General features: G+C 37.5%; 1 protein-coding gene and 1 long non-coding RNA gene across 17 annotated transcripts in view; one reads left to right on the forward strand and one right to left on the reverse strand.

Moving 5' to 3' along the window:
- Dys (Dystrophin) overlaps positions 1 to 26,496 on the forward strand; it is a 419,847-nt gene that overhangs the window by 377,943 nt on the left and 15,408 nt on the right. The gene's annotated exons all lie outside the window — the stretch shown is intronic.
- On the reverse strand, positions 1,872 to 15,997 carry LOC136999978 (uncharacterized). Of its 2 annotated transcripts, XR_010890302.1 has the most exons (4): positions 15,162 to 15,997; positions 13,996 to 14,139; positions 2,563 to 2,848; positions 1,872 to 2,329 (listed from the first exon to the last, which is right to left on the reverse strand). It is a non-coding gene; the product is annotated as an uncharacterized lncRNA (long non-coding RNA). The 2 variants fall into 2 exon arrangements; XR_010890301.1 differs by lacking the exons at positions 1,872 to 2,329; positions 2,563 to 2,848 and adding an exon at positions 11,736 to 12,460 and having other exon boundaries at positions 15,162 to 15,995.

Consider the following 26,496-nt stretch of genomic DNA (forward strand, 5'->3'; position numbering starts at 1 on the left):
GATTAAAGGTAAATGCAAAACACAGCTTATGCCATTATCGTGCAGGTTTTTAACAAAATTCGTAATCCAACATCGCGATTAAACATTCTAAAATCTTTCATATTACTCTTAAATAAATCTTTAATATTTTTTACATTTTAAGATTGAATTAATTTAGAATTAAATAAGATTTATTAACGTCTTTTTCTTGAGTTCTATTGGCTCTTCAATATGTTAAGAATAATGAATTTCATGAAATATTAAATACTCATTTTCCTAAACATATTAATCATCGGAGTTGACAGTAATATGGACGTACAATGTTCTCAGTTCATTACTCTTATTAATTAAAGACGCGTCGCGTCCAGAAGACACCGAAAGAATCTTACCTCGAGACTTTCATACACGGCACATCGAGAACATTAAATAATAAAAGTCCGCGAGGTCTGTATGCTCCTGTCGTAGGTGCGAGACTAACGAGAGAAGGTTGTATTTCTTGACACGTCTAACCTGCTTAGATTGGATTACACTGGATTGTATAGCGTTACAGCGCGCAAGGATCCTGCGCCTGCATTCGTCCGCGTGTTTAGGCGAGTTAACACGTTGCCGCAGGGCAACGAGGATTCTCCATTACACATGACGGGGGCTGAGGAATTTCCGTAACCCGTTGGCGACGTGTTAATATTTGCGTGTATATATATGTATATATATATATATGTATATTTATATACGCGTTTACCAAGTCGCACGATTACGTAACTCTGCAAATAATCTCATGAGTGATAACCGACACGTCGTTACTTTCGGTACCTCCTACACATCTTGGGAACATTGAAACACTCAGTCCATCATTTCAGTTCGTATTGGTCTCGTTCTCTGCAGAATCTTATCAGCTCCTCGAATCATTCGCCACCTCAACTTTGGGAGAAAAGAGCTAAATTTAAAGTTTACATCGTCGTTAAATTCTTCGCCCGCTTCTCACTTGAATACTTCAGCCACAAAAATTGATGATCTTTCCACAAGAGATATGTAGCATCTCAGGACGTGCAGAAAGTGAATCAGTTGAGACAGATTTAATTCATGAATTCGACGAAATCTATTTCAATTATATTTCTCCTATTTTCTCAAGCTGAGGAAGGCTCAAAATTATGGTCGAAGCGTTTTTTATGCATTGATTAATAATACAGTTCACAGCTTTTGCGTTCCAACAATCGCGCTTCTCATTCTTATTGCCTTCTTTATCATTATAAATCATTCTCATCGTCTAATTATTCGGATCGCGTAGGTGATGCAACCACACCTTCGAGACACGTCGAATGAATTGTGACTCGCATCATTATGAATATGTCTCGTCGAGAGTCGTTTATGCCGCTGTTCCACTCGGTCCACTGTATACAGGAGTGAAACAGAGAGAAAGAAAGAGTGAATCAGACGAGAAACTTGAGAGAAAGTAAGACGTACGAAAGAGGATAGCAAGATGGAAATCGTCGTAGAGGGGGGAGAAGTCGACGAGATTTCGCCTTTTCCGTCCTTTTTCCTCCCTCGTACAGCATAAACTGAAGTTATTTCTGGTTTTATTCTTTTTTTTTCCTTTCTCTCTCTCTCTCTCTCTCTCTCTCTTTCTTTCTTTCTGGCTGTTATTACATTCACATATACATATACAGACTGATTCTCTCTGAACAATGTATTTTCCCGGAAAGGTGTAAACTTTTTTTAGTTTTCCACACGTCCGGGCGCACATTTTCAAGATTATCTCGGAAGTTTCTTGAATTATATGCAGAAATATAATAACAGACTGGAAGTTACTTCAGCTAGACAGTTTTTCAGTTCAAAAAATTAGAAAATTGGAGCACTCTTATATTTTTAACACATCCTCTACAATATATTTATTATTTAAAAAAATACACGAGATGCATTATATATTCGCTTTGCGAATAAGATTGCTAAGTGGAATACATCAAATAATGATAAATAAATTTAACTACTCCGTTATATAGCTCGTTTGATAGCTCGTTGAAAATCTATTTTTGGCAGCGGTATCGCTGAATCATGTTATACACACATGGAGTTACCGAAATATGGCTTGCATGTGCACATACAAGCCGATCTTTTGCGCATACCAACCGAGAAAGACAAAGGACTTGACTGTCGGGCTCCAACGCTCTCTTTCTCTCTTCGTTTCGTCTCACTGGCGCTTTCTTCTTTTTGTTCGGTTATTCCGCGAAGACATGCATACTAACCCCGGCGTCATTGGAATCTTAATTATATTACAGCTCATTCAGCTGATGCCTCGACGTCGTCATCGTGTCTGTCTAGTCGCGACGTATTGACAAACGTGATCGAAGAGAATCTTTAAAAAATTTTTTTAAAGGATACATCGTCGAAACAGATTACAATTTTACTTTTAAAGCAATAAAGAAGATAGCGAAAAAAATAATTAAACAGATGTCTCGGAAATATAGATACGTCGAATTTTTCATTGCAACCGAGATTTTACATATTTCACCAATATTACATTGACGTTACAATGTCACCTATTATTTATAAATTATATTATAAATTATATTATTATAAATTACCCACATTCTTCAATTTCTCCGGAAAAGATTGGCAAATATCCGCTCCTTTACAGTACACCGCATTCGATCCGCCTTTGTCTGAATTTCACTGAAAGACGCGTTGCAGACTCGGATTACGTCCTCCTTCTCTGAGCAAAGTCCTATCAAACGAGAGTTCCCTCGTCGATACATCGTATATACATCGTGATCCTTCGAGACATTTCTGCACCGATATCCGATTAAACATCACTTGTCGTTAAAAAGGACTTCAAATACTCTCGTTTGTATCGATGTACGTACACGCATCGCGTCTCGAAGTGCGAACATAAATCAACAATAAATGAAAACAAAAATCGATGTGTTAAATTTTCCTAAAAATATCATTGATGATGTTTTTATCTCTGGACGTAACGTATTTATACAGTATACTTTTTTTGAAAATGTTTCTCTTTGTTACGAGCTTTTTTTAGTTTACAAAAATTCAATATACGCAAGGTAAACAGAAACAAAAGGCAAACAGAAAATTAAATGAGACATCAAAGGAAGCGATCAAGCAAGAAACAATAAATTCTAAAAATAAACGATCGAAAAATAAATTGTTTACTCGCGTACATTCTGCGTGCTACTATTTCGTGTGTATATGAATAGTAATTTTTTAATTATTTTCCAGTTCTATTCTCGTTCGATATGAACTTTTGATCGCTCGTATAACATGTATTGTGCAACGCGAGGCTGAACGGCAAGTCCTCATTTTTTCATCTCGAGAGCACCAGCGATTTCCGCTGAAACTTCGCACCTCGTGTATTTTTTCGATGTCCCTTTACAAATATACACTTGCATACATGTGTATGCGTATATTTGTATACGTACAAACTTACAAACCAAATACAGGATAACGGTTCACAGAATGTCGGCGATTTAAATGCAATTGGATGAAGAATCAACTAGAGTTTTTCTCGTATTTGTTCTTTGGCGAAGATAAATCCGTATTCCGTATCATAGATATACTTGCAGTCCGTTGCAACACACATAAATGTATCGATAACTCTCGACTTTTATGTTTTTTCTTGTAGATAGGATCACTTGTAGAATATGTACTATCTTTATCGTTATGAGATAACATTCGACATTTGACCCCTCGACTATCAATACTCTAACACAAATTCCAATGACTTTGAGATATATTATATAACAAATTTATATATAAGTTTATTTTATTCATGAAGTTTTAAATTGTTTATTGTTTCAAATTATCTTTCCGGTTCAGTTCGAATTTTATTGTTCCCGCTGTTGTACTCTTGTCTAGGAAAATGTGTATCATTTATACAGAAGTAGCATAAATCGAATTTTGGAGCATAATGCATTTAAATAAGGCACAAAAAGGATGCCAATCTTGACACAGCTTTCGGGAATTAAATCAGTTATCATTTGCAAGGTAAACGACTCATATGTGTAACAATATAAACTAATTATGAAAATGGCATTTAAATTTAAATGAACTACAAATGTAGAATGATGCAATGTATTCATTTTAACAGAAACTTCAGAATTGTTTGGATTATGCCCTCTTCAGAATAAATGGACGTATGTATGGGTGTAGTAATACGATAAACAAATTATTTACGATTTTATAATATCCCGTAGGATATTATAATTTAATGTGATATGCGCGTATAATATCGCCACATAATTCCGGACATTACATTATCCTTGCGACGACAATGTCATATTATGCAGGTAATTATATTATATTCATTTAATTAATTTGGTGTACACAGTGCGGTGATACAATGCAGTCTCAGAATTTGCAAAGGTACTTGACACGTTTCGAGTATAATACAGTAAACAATCGGCATAGAACGATCATTAAGTATAATGAACCACAACGAACTCTCAAATTAAATAATTTGTTGACGTGCAGCATCAAAATTATACTATTTTGCTAGCATCGCCACTGTATCTCCCATCACATTTTTCAACTTGTCTTTCTTTCATATTTCATTGACCGACGATTATAATTTATTGCCTGGTGACCATTCGGTTCCATCTATCCTTCAGAAACGATTGGATTAAGTTCTGTCGGGTTAAAGTGTCTCGTTTCGGCCTCGTTTACGTCCATAAGTGGCTCTTCTGCTAATCTCAATTCTGAGTCACCGCTAACACAATTGCCTTTCATGCTGACAGCGCATGTCGATGAAGACTTACTGTTCATCATGTGCAATTAGCCGGTTCTAATTGAGACACGGTTAATCATGATTGATGGCAAGGCACTTATCCTCTATTTACTCAGCATTGCAGACGCATCTTTAACCATTGTTTCCGTCATTTTAAACTTGCGTGCATACTAGAGTGTAGATTCGCGTGCATTTTCTTGAGTCATTCTGTGATTTATAATCAGTCAAATTAAATGAATTCTATAAAAATTGATTTTTTTGACACAATAATAATTTTTGAAAATAATTTTTCTAGATCCACATCTTTCAGAAAACTATCTGAAATAGTATTATTTTCATTATCGGAGAAAGTATTTAATATACAGAATTTCACAAATTTTTCTATACTTTTATGTTTATCTATGAATTCTTTAATCAATGAGATGATTTAGTGTCTTTACGAAGAATGTAATAGAAATTGTTACCATTGGAAAAAGCTCGTACGCGTAAAGTTAAACGCGCACTATCGCGACTCTTGAAGCGCACACATTTCACCGTCGGTTCTCTGCACTTTTAGCCGCCACACACGAGGGGCTCCCGCACATTCTCGATACCTACTCGAAAGTACTTTTATCGCGATGCAAGGTGCACCGGTTGCACGACGTCAGGCGTTTTATCGTCTCGCACCCGTTTATTTGCTGCGCGTAAAGTCATGCACACCTCCAATACTAAACCGGAATTTTTAACGGTTCAAGCTTTAGACTAGATTTTAAAACTGTATTCTAGAGATTGCACGGATTTTAAAATTTAAATATCTCTGTTAAACAAATTGCAATTATTTGTTTAATAGAGATAATAGATTTATCTCATAATTTATTGCAATTCTTACACAAAAATAACATATAAAAAATTCAAGACTTTGCAATATACTACGAAAAGTTATATGTTATTAAAAATTCTTTAATTAACGGTTCAGTGCAATAGCAATGTAAAAACTTTTTTAAAAGAGAAAATTAAGAAAATTAATTTAACTTGAGAAAATTAATTTAAATTGAACTTTTTCAACTTTAAGACCAATTTTCTTAAGTTTTTCTAAAGAAAATGAAATAAAGTGAACATACTATTCTTACATTAATACGCTTTGGTCGTATGATTTTTATGTTTTAAGGTTTATAATTTAAGGCTTTCGAACGTAATAACAATATATTGAAATACATAATAATGATTAATAAATTAATCAAACATATACTACTCATTAAATTATAAAATTATTAACCTGCTAATATACTGAACAAAAAAATCTAACATTCAAATATATTTTACCAATAATTGATTTGTCATTCGATTCTTGTTTAAATATTGTACATTGATACATCCTACAATATGTTCTAACATTGATCACATGTTTGAAATTCGATCGTTCGGGTATAGTAAGAAGGAAAGAGGAAATTGCTTTCCATTCAGTCGAGTGGAACTAGTCCTTGAACTTTATTCCAGTTTCCGGAATTTCTGGGAGCTCTTTCAGATGCCATTCAAAATCTGCCCACCAACGCCTCATATAGCTCTCCGCATTTTAAATGTGAGCACGTTTTATGCCAAAAACCAGTTTCACAACGCAATCTCACATACAAAATGAAGCCTACCACTTCCCGTTGCAGTTGTACATTGGTTAGTCATTTCCTCCATTCTTAGTACAGTGCCCTCCCATCGCCTGGACGATGTTCTATTAATATCTCTGATTTCAGTAGATTCTTTGTTCCTCGCGATATCTATCGAAAATGTTGCAGTTTCTATGCGCATTTAAAATGCGCATTTTACGAAATTATTACATGTTGATTATGAAATTATTATAATTAACCGTCAAAGTGCAAAATCTTGTAAAATAATCGTAACTCAGTAATCGTAAGTCACAATTCGCAACTTTCTCGAAGTGGTAAATCAAGGTGATAAATGATAATATATTAAAGTTATCGATAACGAATCTATTTAACAATCTATATACAATTATAATATGTATGTAGAAATAAAATATTTGACAATGTCAAGTAATAATATAAAGCACAATTTGATTCATGGCCATTTTAACCATTTTTTTTTCTGCTTATCTGATCTGAGAAATATTGAGAAAGTATTGAGAAACTTGAAAAAAAACTATTACATTTATTGCGGTCACATTTTATCAATAGCACTCTCGAGTAAAGCCCGTACTTTTATCCGTTACCCTGCAGACTGCCGGTCTCGATTCTGTTCTCATCGTGTGGCAGGGCTTATCTAGCGTCGGTGTTGGTTGACACTGCGTTAGTATTGCAGCACGGCCGCGTTATACGTGCTCTTTCGTTACTACGGCTCAGTTCGCTCGCGCCTTGCCAGCGTGCGCGTAGGCTTCTCTCGTCGTGTGGTATTCACCGCGCCATGCTTCCCTGACATTTTCCTCTCCGGCGAACCGGAGCGCCTAAACCAGAACGACAACCGATTGCAGCCGTCTACGAAATTCCGTCGATGCTCCGATCAGCGCAAAAATATGAGAAACATTCTGGCGAAAACGTCGTTGCTATGGGAAAACTCGCGAACCCCGAAATTTCGGAACGGTGAAGCGCGAAGAATGTGAAGTGATAACGCGGAGTGCTCGCTGACGTCTACGTTTGCGCTGATGCAACGCGAGTGTGAGACGCGACACTTGAAGCGCGAAACTATGCGTATTTGTGTGTGTGTGTGTGTGTGCGCGCAAACTAATTTTGATTAATGATTCTCATATTTCCATTTGATTGGATTTATCTTGATTGAAAGCAACGTGGAGAGAAGATATCAAGGCGCAACGAAGGAAGTCGACGCCAGAGGATGCAATTTTCGAGTACGAGAGATACACGCGGTGAAATATTGACATTTTTTTTTATCCGTCGCGATATAGCAAAAAGCATTAAAAGACACGGCGAGAAGCTGCTCGTGAGAAATCTTAATGAAGTCGTCTCGTGTCGACAGTACATTGCTTCAAAACGCATTTTTTCGGGAGATTTTGCAGCGCATGGAATATCACTCGCAACTGCGGACATCAGTGATAAGCTTTGGCGCGGAGTGCGACCGTCAATCAAGCAGCTCGTTCATTCTTAACACGTCTCGGCTATAGTTATAATTAGACTCTCGGCCGAGGTTGCACGGTGCATGTTGGAAGGAAAACGTCAAAAGGGAAACCTGTCTGGTCGCGACGTCACGATAGTGAAAGTTAACCAAAAGTAAATCAGCTGTGATACGTTCCGTAATCGAATTATGTATAATAAATCTACCGAATAACAGTAATACATAATAATAATAATAATAATACGTGTAGCATATATACCTATTTAATACACACACAATCGCACGAAAGTCATTTAAGAAGAGAATTAATTTTAAAAAGTCATTACGAGAGGAGAAGAAAAAGGAGAAAACGATTAACAATACATATACATAAAAAAAAATTGTGCATCGTGAATTTTTGCCGAACGAAGAATAAGACCGATTACTGGCGTTTGTTGGACGAGCCGAGTGCGAGCAGTTAAGGCGCGGCGAAGAGAAAAAGCGAGTGATTTGGACGAAAATGGAGCTAGTGAATAGCAGCACTATCGAGATGCTGTCTCGTCGTAGTGTGGCGATAAAGGATTACAGTGTCGAGAACGGCGGCGAGAACGAGGAGCGATGCGACGAGGGCGATCGGACGTCCCTCAAGATCGACCTCTCGATGGCGGAGCAGTTCTACTACGAGGTTATCTCGTCGTTCGAGCAAGAGGAGGTATTATAGATAGTCCGACACGCCTCTATTAATTCATTACACTTCCATCGCTCAATTCCGACCACACTATCGATATGCGAGAGAACAAATGAATCAGTAGCGAAAATATGTTTGATGGATCGCGGTGGAGGATATTATTTTTATTTAACATGTGATCTAAATCGAGACCCAATCGAGAAATTTCAATGTACAAAGTTAATGTTGTTTTTCAATTTGAAGCAGCAACATTCGGATTTTTTTAACGAAAAATTAATTTTATACATATTTTTATTTCAATGTAGGTCGCTAACCAGTTTTCAAAATATGATCGAAAACATGATAAAAGTAGAAATGACGTGTTTACTAAAAACAAAAATGACTTGTGGACCGTGTATCGAATAAAATGTTAAAAATTTGTAGAATTATTAAATATACTCTAAAATTTTGATGATGAAGTCTCCGAGATTCCAAAGTAGCTACTGCATGCACGTGAAATAACGAGTAGCAGGATGAATGAATAAAACGACAACACGTGCTCCAGTCCCACTCTTTCAATTTGTCATTGACCGCGATCAATGACGTCGCGACGTCAGGTGCACGTGTGCAGAAGCGAATTGCTGCATAGCTTTAATCTTCTCGTTGCTGCCGACGTTTTAATAGTTTACGAGTGCAATGCCTCTCTCTATGGCGTGCGACGTGATAAGCTCAGACGAACCAGAGGGTTTTGGCAGCGTTACAAAACGCCGTTTATTTTAGCCCAACTTAGTACTTTATGCATATTTGTACGCGCCCAGTCTGTCTCGGCTGTGAAATAACTCTCGCTGTTGCACCACCACGATAATTATATTCAATTGTAAACCGCGTTGCGCATTTTGGAGATATGTATTATTTTCTGAATACGCCGTATTTTCTCTCTTAATCTTATCTTTTCTCTCTTTCTCTCTTTTTGCTGCTACATTTTAGTGTTTTTTCATGCTTGAAAACAAAAATTTTTTCAAAAAGTGTCATAAATATTTATGCCAGTTTTTACATAAATCCATAAAAAATTTATACACACACATTAAATAATAATTAAAATTTTTAGAAAAAATAATTTGTCTCAAAATTAATTGCTCGCAGAGTCAAACGTACAAGCTGCTCAGTAATTACTGACCGAAACTTTTTTCCATGTGCAACTGCAATTCCACTACTAGGAGGCCACTACTTCTTGATTAGCGCAATCTGTATCTGGCAAGCGTCCGGTGTATATTCGTTCGCGCAACGCATTTGTGCGATTCACAATACGTTCTGCAGATGAGCAGCGAACCTAGATTCCAAGGCGAACTAGTTGCTCTGATAAAACGATGCAATAAATAATGCTTAGCCGTAACACGCGAGCGCCGCGAGGATCATCGTCTTAAATGTAAGGGCACCCGGCACGCCCACTAAATTGTCAATCGCGAAACGTCCAGGGTAGCGACCGTCGCTGTAAACCACGCTCGTTATTCGGCCCATTAAATCGTTCATCGTTCCCTCACGTCGCGAATATATACGTTCCCCACATATTTACATCATATAACCAGCTGTTTTTATTGCAGAATGAAATAATGGCCGATGAGCGGCGGTGGAGCGTGAATCGGATTCTGAATTAAAAATTGACTCATTGACTCACTTCCCGTTCAACTTACTCCGCCAACTTTCCTGATTACGAGAAATTAATTTTGCTTCCGTCCAATTACTATGCTTTTCGCGAAGCTTGTTACTTTAATCTCGTTAATTTTTTAATATTATTCGATTATTGCTGCGACAGAGATTTCTAAGCAGTTACTTTTATTTGCTAGCTTTTGCGCCTTATTTTCATGATTCGATTATTATTAAAGCATGACATTTAATCATTTAAATAGTTGATTGCGATTGGGAAAACATGTCGCTAAATTTAAACTCAGAATTCTCAGACAAACTGCCTTCAAATATCTAAAATATTTTGGAGATCGAGGATAGCTAATATTGCCATAATATTTTCCATAAAAGCAGGGAAGTTGTCGGTCTCCAAATTCAGACGTGCCGACGATCTTTTCATTTTCGCAGTAATTTCGCGAGCGCGAGAGCGAGTTCGGAATGTCCGCAGTGATGTCTACTTGCCGTGGAACGTGGTGTCGCGAACGAGCCAAGGATTCCTTCCGAGTGTTTTCTCGCGCAAAACGACGAAAACGAAGCCAAACTTGGAGTGTATGGGATTGCTCGTCGTTCGTTATTCTATCGAAATACCGATACTCCGACGCTTTCTATCTTGTCGGTCGACATATTTTTGCATAATTAGCCTCATGACTTAACAATGTACCGTGGACGAGAAACTCCGCGCAGCATTGCTCAATCTCGACGCGGAATGCGCTTACTCGACAAATGTAAACTTCTCTCTCAGGATTACGGGCTGAAAGTGGAAGAGGAAAGCACCTGAAAGTTGCATTGTCGTATTGCGTTAACACTTTAAACCCGGAAATGAAACTGCTATCGAAGCATTTAAATCTCCAAATAAAACAACAGCGATAACCTTCGTCGCCGCACGAATTGTAAAATTTTTTTTGCTTTAATATTTGAAATGTTTAATAACGACGATTAAGAAGAGATATAGTGTTTTTATTTCTGGTAATTTAAACTAAAGATTTGCTATAATTAACAATTTTATTTAAAAAATTATAATCAAGAATAATGATAATTTTAGAAATATATAGCTATACAATAGCAGGTGTAATTTCTTGGACTTCCTACATTTACGGTAGGAAAAGAATAATTCTGAAAAAATGAAAAAAGAAATGAAAAGTGTGTAAAAAATAAGAAAAAAGAAATTATGCGGCGCCATTTCCGAATGTAAAGTATTTGCTTGTTGCCGAACAATGCGTCAAGATATGCAACACAATACGAAACATTTGACAGTGGGACGTGTCGGTACGTTAGGAATGCACAAACCAATGCAATTGACCTTTGGCAAGCATTGTCACGCAGTCTTTCACCCCGTGCACACAGAGACCGATTGTGCGTTGACGATTTGTGTGTCAGGGCGCACCTACCAACCGAGAAGGACGGGAAAAAGGACGGGGATGCTCATCTACGTGATTGCACAAGAATCTTTCACATGATTATATGTACAAAGAAAGTCACACAAGACAGATGCAACGAGTTTCTTCCGCGAGTGAGCAAATGTATCTGTCGACACTAATTTGCTTGAGAAAAATTCTGGAACTTAGGGAAATAATATTAAAATATTGAGATAATTAAGATCATATTTTGGGAAGCATAATTAAATTCAGCATTATATATTTGCGTTTTATATTTTATTATAAAATTGAAAAATTGATCTCAAAAGGAGAACAGAATTCCACTCTCACAAAAGGCCACGATTTTCAAAGATGTACGCGCTATTTGAAATGTAATTTAACATCGACAATTGCTCATGTATAATTGTAATAATTATTATTATCGTCGTTTTATCACTATTGGTGACATGACGGGTTTTCTTCTCTTTTTCTATATATTTGGAGCGCAACGGTATAGATGCGTTGCGAGCACACTTTCGCGTGCGCTTAGCTTTAGACAAATTCATCTTTACTCACTTCTCGTTGCCTCACTTTATAACGTAAGCTTTACTCCGACTGTTCATGTAAAATTCATAATCGTGACTTATGCTCTCCTTCCGGGGAGCACCCCAAGATTTATGATGCCGCTAAATTTAGCACGGCTTTCATCCGCCTCCGTCGTACAATGGCGAGATCCGAAGGGTATCTATCGAACTCGTGCGCGCTATTCTTCTCTTGTCTATGCGAGTGCGGATGCGCGGAATATAACGAGCGGCCGGGCGGCTCTCTTCTCTCTTAACAATATCCAATTATTTAACTGCAACGACGCCGTGATTTCGAGCAGCTCGAATTCACGCATTTCATCTTTCTCTCTCGTTCTCTCTCTCTTTCTTTCTCTTTCTTTCTGGATTTCTCTTTCCTCTTCAGCAAGATGGCAACTACGAAGGCGGAGAACGATCGGCCGGTCGTCGCCTGAAGGAATAAATTATTCATTGTTTACGAACGGGTCGAGCGGAAAAACCGGGAGGGGGGGGGACGACTGCAGCGGAACTAGAGGCGGCGGGATTGCCGTACTGACTTCTCACCTCCGGTCGTTAAAACCAGAGGTAGGAATGATGATTGCGAGACTTCGGTCCGTCGCGAACGACGCGAAAATAGAACGATACTGCGTTTCTCTCGGGATGAAACTGTAAATTACGCAGACACGGAGCAGATCACTCGGACTTGGCGCGACTGTAACTTTTATTTTCATTTAGGCGCCGAGTACTATAAATGGATTAGACGGTATTGCAACCGTGATGTCTCTTAAAGTACAACGATAACGTTTACAATGTAAAAGTTCGTATCACCGGAATATAATTTTATTTCGATAATGATTCCTTTTAATGGAACGGGGATATTGTATGAATATAATTATTATCTAATATTTTATTGTTTGCTACTCTTTATACTATCAGACTCTTGTCACATCTCGTGCAGCTAATGGACGTTTCTAATGTCCTATAATTTAGATCGGCCGTTTAAAGTAGAGTATGGTGCATGTGATAAAATTTCTCGTAATCTCTGCGAACAAAGTGCGACAATTGCCGTTGAGGATCGATCATTCTATGAATAATACGAAAAGCATCGTCTGATTACATGGATACGATCGAGAACGCTTGAAGTAGCATTGGATCGTGATGCAGCTCGAAGACAGACTGCAAATCTGCAAGGGTAATCACCCGTCGCGAGAGATGAATGTACTCTTAAATTGCCAAACACTCGTCCGATGAGAAATGGAGGCATCGAAGTGTCGTTTAAAGAGAAGAAAGAATTTACCCGCTTTAATCGATTTTCACCGAAGAACGCGCCCATAAATCACCTGAAACTAATTTTTCTGCACGTTACTGTCCGCGCAGTTCGCACAAGTCCGCTCGCAAACAAATGAATGTTACAAACTGCGTAATATAACATTTGCATACAAATATAATGGAATATATATGGCTGATTATGACATCCGTACACATAAATTTATGCAATCTTTGATATTCCCGTCGAAATTGGCAGTACAATTTCGACGGGAATGGCTATGATAATTTCTGATTTGAGCATTGGACATACAAATATTATTTAATCCAGCAGAGGATTATTTACTCACATTTAAAGTCGAAAAGTTAATATTTTGTTTTTTTGAAAAGATTTAATTATTTTTTTTATAAGTTTTGATATTACACATAGATGCATATTTTTAAGGATGTCATTAATAGTTTTGCGTTTGTCGATCGAAATATCTTATTTTAGTCAAGTCACAACCGTTTTATCGATTATATTGGAGTGGTTGGATGGAAATATGTTGCATAGCATAAAAAATAAAATTAAGGATACTATGGGAGGAATGAAGAGTGGCGAAGGAAAAGCGATATGACAGGCGGTTCTATAAACTTTAAAAGCCAGCGTGATCGTCATGTTCCATGGCTCGCATAAAAGTATTTTATTTATTATCACGTCATAATTAATTCTGATCTTACACGGATCCGGGGTAGAATGAAAGCTGACAGGGTGCCGTCGAGAAAGTCCCGGGTCGAATTGCCGGAGCGAATCGTGTCCCACGAGCCTTCTCGGCGATTCAGTACAATTTGTGCTTTTACGGCGCGCCGTTCGTTGCACTCGCCCTGCGTGATAAAGAAAAACCGCGAGATAAGGGTTGAAGTATGATAAGAAAGGACCAGTTCTCCCTAAAATTTCTTGATATTTGACGATTCGTCTTGCTTCTGAATATGTCTTGTTGTTTTTATATAAAATTTCAAAAATATATGAATCAAGTTTTTTTTTTAAGTATATATTTCATGATTATGTCGATCGTATCATAATTATGAAATTATTTAATGTTAAAAACTGTAGAATTCTGATGTATTGAGTTCTAGATATCTAGATATCTAATAATAAAAATACAAGCATTATAAGAGAGAAATGATCGTTTCGAAGTTGATTGGAAAATTGGCAATTGAAACTTAATTTTATGAAACAACCTGTATTATATATCATCTCTTTACAAAGTAGCCCAATATCTCTGTGCAATTTGTTACAAGCTCGTCACGCAAAGCGCTCCGAGACAAATTGAAAGCGTTAAAAACAGCAGCTTTAATTGAAGTCACGAAAAGCGAGACAGCGAAGTTTCCTGAACACCTGACGCAATTAAAAGCCTGATTTACTTAATATTATCCTGTAGAAGAGGCATTACATAATTAATAGTAACAACGTGCTCGTTTCATATACTGATAAAACTGACATTCTTTGTGAATAATAAAAATTATAGACAGTATCAAAGTTGTATAAAAACTTATATATTCATTAAATTGTAAATTTCTTGACAAACAAGACAATTTCGCTCTTATAGAAAATTTGCTTCGAAGCCGTGATTTAAAGTCGCCGTTTCTTTCTCATTTTTTATATTAAATATTTTCATAATTAATAGTAATATTTTAAATTGAAATTTCTACTTTTAAAGTAAAGTATATTGAAAGACAAAGTGCTAATTTCTCGGCAATATAGCTACAGTTTTACTTGTGTATATTGCTATGAATTTATTGGAGAATTTCTAACTGCAAAAAAAATTACATGTCTGATTTGAAGCGGAAAACACTAATCACAGCGTTTAGTAAAGAAGCAACGTATCTCGAACATCAACGATTACCCAGCTAATTTGTTGCAATTTGTTGAACAGTGACCAGTCGATCGTACACGCACCAGCTATCCCGCGAATCCCGGTCTCGCTAAAACCGGTGCACCGCACGACGATAGCGCGACTAGACAAGACGATGCAACGACGTTGCGTCACGCAAAGATCCGTGCATTATGCAAAGTGATAAAGTTCGGAATTACAGCGGCGCCGGCGCTCTGAGCACCGTGCGAGGCGCTGTTTATTATTTCTCTGGCTGAATTATCGGCGCAATTTCGCGCGTGGTGATAACGCTCGATACGAGCGTGTCATCGTATAGCGGTGGATAACCGACGAAATTATCCTTATTTATCGCGGTGACGATGCAACCACTCGTCCGATCAAACGCGCGACGGGGCGTATCGACCGATTCTTTACGAGAAATTTTCCTCGACCGCAGAAGCGAAATTGCCGCTTGTCTTTATCGCCGCCTCGCGTGAGGAGGCGCCCGGACGATGTGAAATGGAGAGTATCGTCAGGAGGAAATATCGCGCGTTTTATTGCGCCGTGCGCCGATTTACCCGGGCGCCGTTGCCTCGTCCTGAAATATCGCGGATACTTTCGCCGCGCCGCGGCGCGACGAAATATCGGCATTGTCATCGCATCCGATACCGCGCGCGCCGCGCGTGCGTTGACCCTTCGGTGAATGCGGAACGTGGTTGAAACCTGTTGGGACAGCCGTTCTCGGCACATACATACATATGGGTATCGACAATCGTCGCTCGTAAATAGCAGCGCGTTTAATCCGCGCACGTGTCGATCGCCCGCAATCAGAATGGGGATCACAACGCCCCGGCTCTGTGCGCGCGTGTGAAAAATTTTCGCGTGTACGCGCGTCGATCTGGGCACCATCGTGTTTGTGAATTTTTCGAGTCACGCAATACACCGGAAAGAGAAGTTCCGTGGGAATGACGGTCACTGCACATACACAGGATTATTCGTGATGACGAGCAAGTTTATCGGATTTGCGATATCTTGAATGGCGATAAACGATGTGTTCGACTTTCAGCTCGATGTACTGCGTGCGTTTCCGATCGCGATTTACATTGCGCTGGCGGACATGAATTGCGAAGATACTACATGCTTTGCTAAGTGCTATCGAACAAGTATAAGTACGATAGCGTGACGTTTGTAGGAATTTGCGTGAAAATTATTAACGTAACTGCTGCAACATGGGAAACAGAAAGAGCTCGGAAAGAGTTAAAGTGATTAAAGCGAGACAAATAATACATCGAAATGTTAGTTTGTAAAATTATTTTGAATTCTTTATTAGATATCACACATCTAGATTATTCAAAGGACACAATATTAAAACAGTTTTATATTCTTATCGCGATAAAATGATCAACAAAACAATAACAGCAAGTCGCATAACATTAACTGATAACAGGCGGCTGTTAATTTAATTTCCATGATCCCCCGAAATGCGATTGGGAACAATGCCGTGCCTCATTTCTGCTGCCTAATTAGTGGCTCGTCGACGTTCCAAACGGCGATGGGTTTTGATTATCGAATCACACACGCCGCTTAATTAATGCCGGGATACACGCGGGAACGTAGTTTCTTTCTTCGTTCTGAATTTCCTGCGAATTTAATGATGACAACACTAGCGCAACGGCCGGAGACCTGGTCGACGTCGAGATTACGCAGGGAGACAGCTGTGCTAAGAATCTCAGATTTCAAATGGCCTTTCAACTCGCGTTACACACGGGTCTAAGTAGTCCGACGGTCGGTTTATACGGGCTCAAGCAACGCGCCAACCTACGAGTCTGTTTCAACAGGGCCTCGTTTGTACTGTATGTAATTGACCACTGACCTTATCAAGCGTGTCTATCTCGGAGTTTTTAAGAGGTTCGAATTTCGCGAACACAGAAACAAAGATCAATGAATTGCGATCGGCAGAGTGCACGATCGACATGTTTAGTAGGAAGATTGTAATTTTACTGTACTTGTAAAATAGGTTAGAAGTTGAAAAATTACAGAAAAAACATCACGAGAAAAAATCCGCTAAAATTGTTGAGAGAAAATGCGAAAAACCTGTATTTTATATTTTAATAAGATAATTCTTCTTTCTGTCGTGTTTCTTTTTTATGTGTTTAATCTGTTTAATTCTTTCGTATAATTATATAATTGTAATCAATCTTCAAGCTCTTAAAGCGGAAAGTAAGATTCTCTTCTATCGAGTTCTTTCTACGATAAATATTCTTCACAGTCAGACGGGATAGCTAAGCAAACACGTCTGATGTTTCTCCACGCTATCTAGTTCCTTTGCGCCTCAGACGAAGAAAAAATATACGGTCGTAAAACAAGACCACGAGCGATGATTGTCGATCCTTCGAGTTTCCGAGCAGAGCCGAGAATCAAAGTCATCTGTATCTCTTTGACGATGGATAATGAACGTCGAACTTAAAAATTTGTGTGAGAGAGAAGGAAATTTTCAAGATAAATCACCGCGAAAAATGGACGCTTTCAGCACGTCGAGCTCGAAATTCATTACATTAGCGCGCATTCTGAGTTAAAATTTAAACACGTCACGGCTTTTCGTTATTTCTTATATCATAAATCTGATCGCGAAGCATCATCCTGGATTGCAACTTTAATAGTAATGCAAAGTGCGATAATCTTGATATTTTTTATTTTTTACATTTAATCAACTTGTCGCAGTTAGAATAAATCTCTTCTTTTTTATTTTGTTAAAAATTTTCTTTCTCGCAATTCGTATTCGAAAAGTTTTAATGATTAAATTAAATCTCTATTTAAAATAATTTAAATATTTGTTGTTTCCTTAGCACTTTGAAATGCATTTTTAATATCACTGTAATAAATAGTCCTTTACTTATACATTTATTTATTACTGAATGATATTAATTATATTTGCAGCATAAAATATGATATGACATTTTGGCTTTGTGTAATAAATACTAATAAAATGTATAATTAATGCCGTGTGTGCAAAATATTTTTTTTTTTCCAAAAATGCATCAATCAAGAAGAATAGCAGAAAACAGTATCAAAGAGATTTTAAAAATTATGAAAATGCGTTAATGAATAATAATAATCGACAAATTGCGGCGCGTTTTAAAAATAATTTGTTTTGACCTCGTTTCAAAGCTCTGTCAGCTCTGTCAGCATTTTCGCAAAAACAAATTTTTCTCTCGCCGTCGATAAAACGGTCGGAAAATAGAGATAGAAATAATTGTGGAGCGGCATTAAAAGTATGACGAAAATGTGAGTATTCTGGATAGCAGCCAAAGGAGTTAATATTATACCTCTCATGCGCTCAATTTCCGCTACATCATCGTCGTTCGACCGTGATACCTCCAAAAGCGACTGGGGTATCAACGATTTGTAACAAATTTTACCGCTGGATTTGAACTATTCGTAGATTTTTCGCCCTCATTCGTCATGTTCGTTGAAGAAACGGGATAAAATGAAAAAAACGAAATGCAGCAAGAGTACTTCGACGGCAGGGAAAGTTTTCTCTGTAGATGGCTTGGATGTTCTTCTGATCCAAACACTCGAAAGGTTTTAGATCGTCTCTCACTCGTCTTTCTCGAGTGCTCGATTAATCTATTACGTAGAAGCATTCTTCGTACTATTGGAATGATAAACAAATAAACGCTTTAGTAACGCAAGAAAATAAAATTGCAATAATAGATATCAATCAAAATGAGATTATTTAATAATCCGCCTATTGTATTCTTGCGCAAATGCACATAATAAAATCTGACGCCTTAAAAACTATGTAATATTATACATTTCAATTTAAATAACGCAATAAGTTGAAATTTCGCAATTTGCGAGATAAACATTCCTTCTCCATCAACAATGGTACGCATATTTACGATGAAAAGTATATTACGTACACGTACAAGTGCTTTCAAACACGGTCGCATGTTCTTTTGTCACTTTCGAAAACGTGTTCGGAGAAACGCCAAATATTTCCCGACTGCTCCGCGGAAACGCCACAAATCTCTTTCGCTCGACCATAAAGCGACCGAATTATCATAAATAGGCGGCGAAGCATCCCGGCATAGTCGTAAATGTAAAACTTGTTGGTAGTACAGTCACGTAACTCTGGGCAATAGTATTCTCTCGGTAACGCGAGGAAATACGCTTCAAAGCGAACATCAAGGTTTCAGAACACCTAAAAGGTGGGGATTAATTACGGCCCCCTTAATTTCCGTCGCATGTGGAAGGAGCAAGAGCGAGAGAGAGAGAGAGAGAGAGAGAGAGAGAGAGAGAGAGAGAGAGAGAGAGAGAGAGAGAGAGAGAGAGAGAGAGAGAGAGGGAGGGAGACGCGCACGCATCAACGACGTAAATTCCGCTGCTGGATTTGCGTTCACACCGATCCTTCAGTATCCCATTCATCATACTTTGTCCGATGGTTAAAGGGGACCGGGAGAACAAACAATGTGGAGTAATAAGGACGACGGAGAGACAGGAAAAGAGGGAGAAAGAGAATAGTAGGACTAACTTAACCATTTCCCTGCCGAATTAAAATGTTTTATGTCAAAGTTGAAGTTAATTAAAGATAAACACACTCCATCAATATAATTATTTAGAAATTCATCAATAATCTGACAAACGCTTTTACGTTGAAGAAGATTAACAATAATTTATTATTGGCACGTAAATCTCAGGCACTTTTAATTACCGTGATCAGAAATGTTACAAACGCTGATAGATGTAATTATAAATATTTTTTTAATCCGGGCTTTTTTCATATTATAACAGTCGATTATTATCAAAAAATGCAATAATAATGATAAAAATCCAAAATAATTAACGCGTTTAAAAAACCATAAACCATATTTGAATTTTTAAAGCGATTTTGAAAGAGAAAAAGTGCTCGCTTCGTCGCAAGCAGGAACAGTAGAGAACAGGGGGATTTTAATGGCGCAAACGGGGCTGTCTTCAATAGGAAAATTGTACCGGAAGTCTCCGCGCCGTACGGGCCGCTGAAGTGCACAAGGGTTAAAGGCCCATTAAGTCCGGCGCAATCTCGCCCTCCACTCCGCGCTTTACGAGAGGCAGAACTTGGAGTGTTGAGGGCGTCCGAGTCGCGTTGCATTAATGCATGTCACGCGTATAACATCGAGTCACCGAGGGCACGCACTATCTCGTATGCGTTTCTGTGCTTTTTGCGAATAAAAAACGCACGGTGCTTATCTACACAGCTTACCCACCCATGAAAATCTGCGGGATATACTATAATTATCCTGAATACGCCAAACGTAAGGTTATTGCGGATCGGATCGTCGGGCGGAGCGAATTCGTTCTTGAATATGTTATATTTTGAAAAATCGATCCCATTCACCCACACTTACTTTAATTTATTCAAAAATAAGGTAAGTACGGGTGGTATTCAAAAATATTATAAAATATGTAAATACGATCCGATTCGCTCGCTGAGCCGATTCGCTCGCTTATACGTACATATATCCGGTACAATTTTCCGATTTTCTTAAAATACATTCTAATATACAATAAAATACAGTATATTACTGAGATGTTTTCGTATAGAATGTAGAGAAAATATCCCAATAAAAGATATGTGAAAATTATAGTAAATACACATATATATATACATATATTCCAGTAGATAAAAACATATCTCGTGCTTTTATGTGAAGTATCTTAAAGATATTACGACTTCCTAGCAAGGTATGTTTTAACGAGATTTCATGACAAATTTTTTGCTGTATATGCAAACGGTACAAGAATTGGCGACGTGCATCGCTTTCAATCTTCATTTTTTGAAATTGAGAAACAAAATAGGGGAAATTTCAGATTGTATGAGAAATTTTATCTACGTTGCGCGTTGTGATACGCTTTTACTAACCTAGGACTTTCTCCGGAATTGCAATTTTGTGTTGCAGTGTCTTTTTATTATGAATTACCGCATGGGAAAGTTATTTAAATTTTTACATTGATTAAGAATTCAATTTTTTTCCAAAAATGCAATAATATTAAAATTACATAAAATTTAAAAAAATGATATTTTTATTCACCATTTTTTATACACAATTTCGATATCTCTTGATCTGATTCTGAATTAATGTTGCATAAATATCGGTGCAATTCAACAAAATTTTATTCTAATTAACAAGAATATCCGATTGAAAGTTCTGCTTTGTTAGACATTCCATTTAGTGATTGCATTTAATGATATTTTGTGCATGCATTAGCATTTTTGCATGCATGAGGATTGCAATATAGATATATGGATGCGCTGAAATGCAATAAATGAAGCGTATACGTCCGAATATATCGGTGACAGTTTTATATTGCGCTTTGTACTGATTATAATGCACGTGATAAAACTGTAATAAATACGTTTATAAAAAATTACGATCGAGTGTCATGAATATTTATGAGAAAATCGAGATTAAAATACGCACGTGTATTCGTTCGGGGAGTAAACGTGCCCGTTATAATTTAACAATATCGCACGTTTTAACGTATATACAGTAATAGTTTTATACGAGTTGGATTTATTTTGCACACACGGAAATTAATTTATCAATATCGGAACACATTGACCGTGTTTGACCTGCATTTTTAAAATTATTTCTTTGTAATCTCCTTTGGAATTTTAGTGCGACACGTGCAAGTTTAATTTACGCTATAATGCGCACCATTCATTTTCAGTTAGATGCGCTTTCAGCCGTGAATTTATGCGTACACATTATGCGTAAACGCATTGCATACGGTGCGGCGAGATGACCGGCGGTCACAAAGTTCCGACAGGCATGCGAAATGTGTTCGCGCGCGAGATCTTTAATAAAACGCTTTATAATACCTTGCCTGCCAATCTTCTTACGCTGCAATTGCATGTTTTTGCATAATGCCAGCACACTCTTTTACTTCTTTCGCGTGAAAGGATAGTGCAATGTTCATTTTATTCGCACATTAAGCAACTTTATAGACACCATGCATTTCGTGGAGTTTCTACATTGTCGTATGTAAAATTCTTACGTTTCATCTTATTCGTATATTTATTGTATGTGTCATATTGCAGGTCATGTTACATAGAACAACATTTTCTATGAAAATGTTCCAAATAAAATTACTATAAAACTTAAAAAAATTTGATTTAATAACTTTTTTGTACGCAAAAGTATTAAATGTTGTCACATCATTAAAAGAAAATACGTTATTTATTATTAATTTTTTAAAGTTTAATATAAATATTCAGAATAAATCAGAATAACATTTCTTGAATTTTATAAATCCTATTTCATTTTTATTTCATCTTGGTTCATCTCAAATGTGAATTTTTTCGCATTATTTTTATACATCGTTGTCTTTCAAGTTACGGAAGGCGACTTCTTTTCGTTATCGTATAAGCATACTTTTCTACGTAAGTTCTTTCAGAGCTGTTAAGCACGTGTCCCACGTTGCTGCAAAACTATTTCGCTCTACAATGCACCTCTATATTTCCACCGTGCCAGGTCATAATCAGCAGGGGATGCGTGCACCCGTGCGAGTCCTCGTGCCCTAGTTAAAGACGAGTTACAACGCGTCCGCGAAACTCATTTGCACTGAATCTTTAATTAAACGCATCGCATAACAATGTGGTCGATTGTCACGCGGCGCGGTTACACAACGTGAGCGACACGCGCAATTATTGTCTCCGAAGTATCTTCTCCAAAGCCATTTTATCGCGAATTAATGACGTTAATAATCAATTAATAATCAGTTTACTTTATTTTGAATAAGCGAGGAAACGCTTTTAAATACTTTTGAAACTAAATCTGAACGTTAAGATTGAACGTACGATAATTTCGGAATTAAAATACACGGTATTGTACGTGTGAAAAAGATTGCGCAAAATATATATATCAATATACGTTATCTATACTTAGTTATCTCTCCTTCTGATAAGATAGAAGCACGTCAAGTTTAATTAAATTTCTAAACAATCCTCGACGTATGTATTCTTATCTCTCACCAGATATAGAGAACGGGACATATATACATATTCTATATATTCTTCGATTCGATCACAAGATGCCATTGTCTAAATTAAAAGAGCACCTTTAACCTTTCCCTCTTAAGTACTACCGCAGTTTAGTCAGCGAGAAGAATTGTTTAAAGGGGACACGGTTGGAATAACATGCTTGCGCCTATCTCTCGCATCCTTGAATAATTAAATTTCTTTTTATCCCCGGCCATACTGCGCGCGTGTGTGTCTGAATAGATTAATTAAGGCACGTGTACATTATACAAAATATTTCTTGTTTTCACGAGAATTGTTTCACCCTGATGAATAAATCTTATATTACGAATTAAAATGCGCGAAAAATTTTTTCCTCTTGTCACACACCAGCGAACGCGCGCGTGTGCGCAATTAAGATTATAACAAACGGTGACTGGTGAATTATTTTTAAACAGGCACACTAGCGAGCGTATATGAGCTTTATGTTCTACGCATAAATTATTTAACTTTTTTTTTTATTATCGCGCCCTACAAAACATATTTATATTTCGTAATAGCAAGAGACGCAGTGTACAACATTTTACTTGCAAAATGGATTTACAACCAAGTGCTGTTTTAATTACATTTGTAATTAAGTTTCGCCCATCGTGTTCTGAATGACATCTTCTTGACCCGTGGAGGTTCTTTATTTGATGTTATCCGCGCGGTGGAGTCTTCCGTTTCTTATCTGCTACGTTAAACATTCAGCTCTTTTTTAAAATGCAGTTCTTATGTACTTAGCTGAAAAGCAATGTATACATAGGGAGAATTTTTACTTACTGATCGTTTTAGGAAAACATTCAGGAAAAAAATAATTTTTCGCAGTTTTCTATAAATACATTCCATAATTTATTTGCATGTAGAAAAATTAGAGAGTTTGAAAAGGAAAAGATATATTTTGCCTGATAAATATTAAAATCTTTTCTTATATTTTATTGATGAGATAACAAAAAGTGAAAGCTTATGTAAATAATTAAATGAAAGTCAGATGGCTTCGGCTTAATTTCGTGCGATTAGACTTCAAAGAAGGAGACATTCGCGCGAGAGAAAACGTAATGGAGATCACTCTCATGCGTGTGTGTATGTATTCGATATAGGTTTACGCAACTTAAAGGCCGAACGTTCACGCTGCATTATTCTGCACTCATAGCAGACACTCAGACGGACGTGATAATCATCACAAATTACTGAATTACATCTCTCTAAAATATTGCGGAGCACAAAACTATATAAACACATTAATGATACCGATACTTCATAGATATTGGTATAAATTATTCGTGTAGCCGTCATAACGTCAATCGACTAGCCGCAATCTGCCATTTCGTAATCATAATAATGTATTAATCAGCGCTACAATTACCCAGATCTTTTGTCTTTGTGTTCATGCGCTAAAGCCAAGCCATCCATTATTACGCGTTAATGTACACTTGCATCGTACGCAGCGCGTACGTATTCGTGCGTGCATAAGCCAGCCCAACGGCTATAATTGATCATACTGTAATCATATGTCGTAATCGGCGCACTGACATTATCGTGACTGTACCGTGTTTAAATCTTTCGTTGTATTTTGCTCGTGGACCAGGAAACGTTTAATGATCGTGCAAATTATCATGCATGCCTTCTGCATTGTCTGTTAAATGCTTATATTGCGTCGTCTGCTGCTCCGAATACTGCTTCAACCCATTACAAGATTGTTAGCTGTTTCACAAATTAGCAGCAATTATCCAGAAACGCATTCTACCACATGTTACGAATGTCTATGTGTGTTTCTATCGATGTAACATTTATTCCTTAAGTTAGACATTAAAAAATTGTCTTTCGAGCTATTTTATTTAATGTTTTAAACAATCTCTGCAATTTACTGCAATCAATAGATTTTGATATAAAGACGATTGGACGCTTTGGCCAATCTTGTCCACTCATGATTTCGATTCTCTACATCAGGTTCAATTTGCGACTAAAAAGTTTCTATTATATTTGTCAAATCAAATTTATCGTTCAGACATGCTGGATAAATATACGACAATGCCAAGCGCTATTACGTTTGATGCATAAAATATCGCAAAGATAAATTGACTATCTCTTGGGTTTTCAAATTGGGACTCAGACACAATCTATAATGCTTACTTATTTAAGAAGAAACTTTTGTGCGCCTTCAAGTATTGCGCTTTATTTCTGGCTCAAAGTTAGACATTGTGATGGAAACCTTCCATTAAAAATAGCTTTCTCTCAAATAATACACGAGATAACCATTAGAATAAACATATGAAACGAAATAAATGAATGCTTCAATTATTTAAAACTCAACTACGATAGTTATCGTAAAGTTTAACTGCAATCGTCAAAGTTTGAGCCTCTTGTTCGTTGAGCTGATCGTCAAATCAACCGCCGGATATTGCGGCAATACGATACGGTGTTTGCAAGAGTGCAAACAGCGTGCGTAAGCCAGCCCTAGACTAAGCGCGTGCTGCCATTCCATAATCGCGACGGCGGCTGCGGCGGCGGTGCGTTAACACGAGCGTGATAATGATTGTTACCGTATAGCAACGTATCTCGTTATAAGCCGTGGCAAGCGGAGTACGTAGGAACGGTTGGTTGGTTGGTTGGTTGGTTGGCTGGCTGGCTCGTTGGTTGGCTGAAGCCACTGATCTCGCAGACAATTGCGCGTAATTAACACCAGGGTGCCCCCGCTTGTTGCGGGGACAACCTACTACGGTGGAGAGCGTATCAGTGTCCCGTGCCCGCTCCCTCATGTACAGATACTATCGCGGAAATTGCTCTTACCGTTTCTCCGTCTGCTAATCCAATTCCCGTGTAGCTCACGAGCTCCACTGTCCTACAGCCGAGCCTCGGCGACTTGCTTCGGATAAAGCGCGAGATAGACATCCAACGACAGCGCGTCCCGACCTTCTGTTTTCACTTGTGCGCCGCGCCCGCAATTTTCCGCGTCTTATCGTCGGTCTGCGGTCCTCAAGATTTTTTTTGTCATACCCTAAAACTGCAATTTTGCAGGATTCCCGTAGATCCCGCATTAAACTTCGGATCTTTCTTGTCGAATATTCAATATTTTATTTCAAGAAGTTATAAATTTATCTGTTATAAAACACACATTGTGAGCAGAAAAATTAATCCAATGCCTTGATTGGTTTGAATAATGTTCAATAAATATTATATATGATTCTTAATGTAAAATTTATGTTCTTTATTTATTTCGCAATTATTTACTTATATATTTAGTTTACTTCATGCATTACTGTCGTCGTGCATCAGCATGCTTCTGTTGTGAAAAACACTGAATTTAATACGGCTGCATACGAGCAACGC

The sequence above is a fragment of the Linepithema humile genome, chromosome 5, assembly GCF_040581485.1.
Source record: "Linepithema humile isolate Giens D197 chromosome 5, Lhum_UNIL_v1.0, whole genome shotgun sequence".
NCBI classification, from domain to species: Eukaryota; Metazoa; Arthropoda; class Insecta; order Hymenoptera; family Formicidae; genus Linepithema; species Linepithema humile.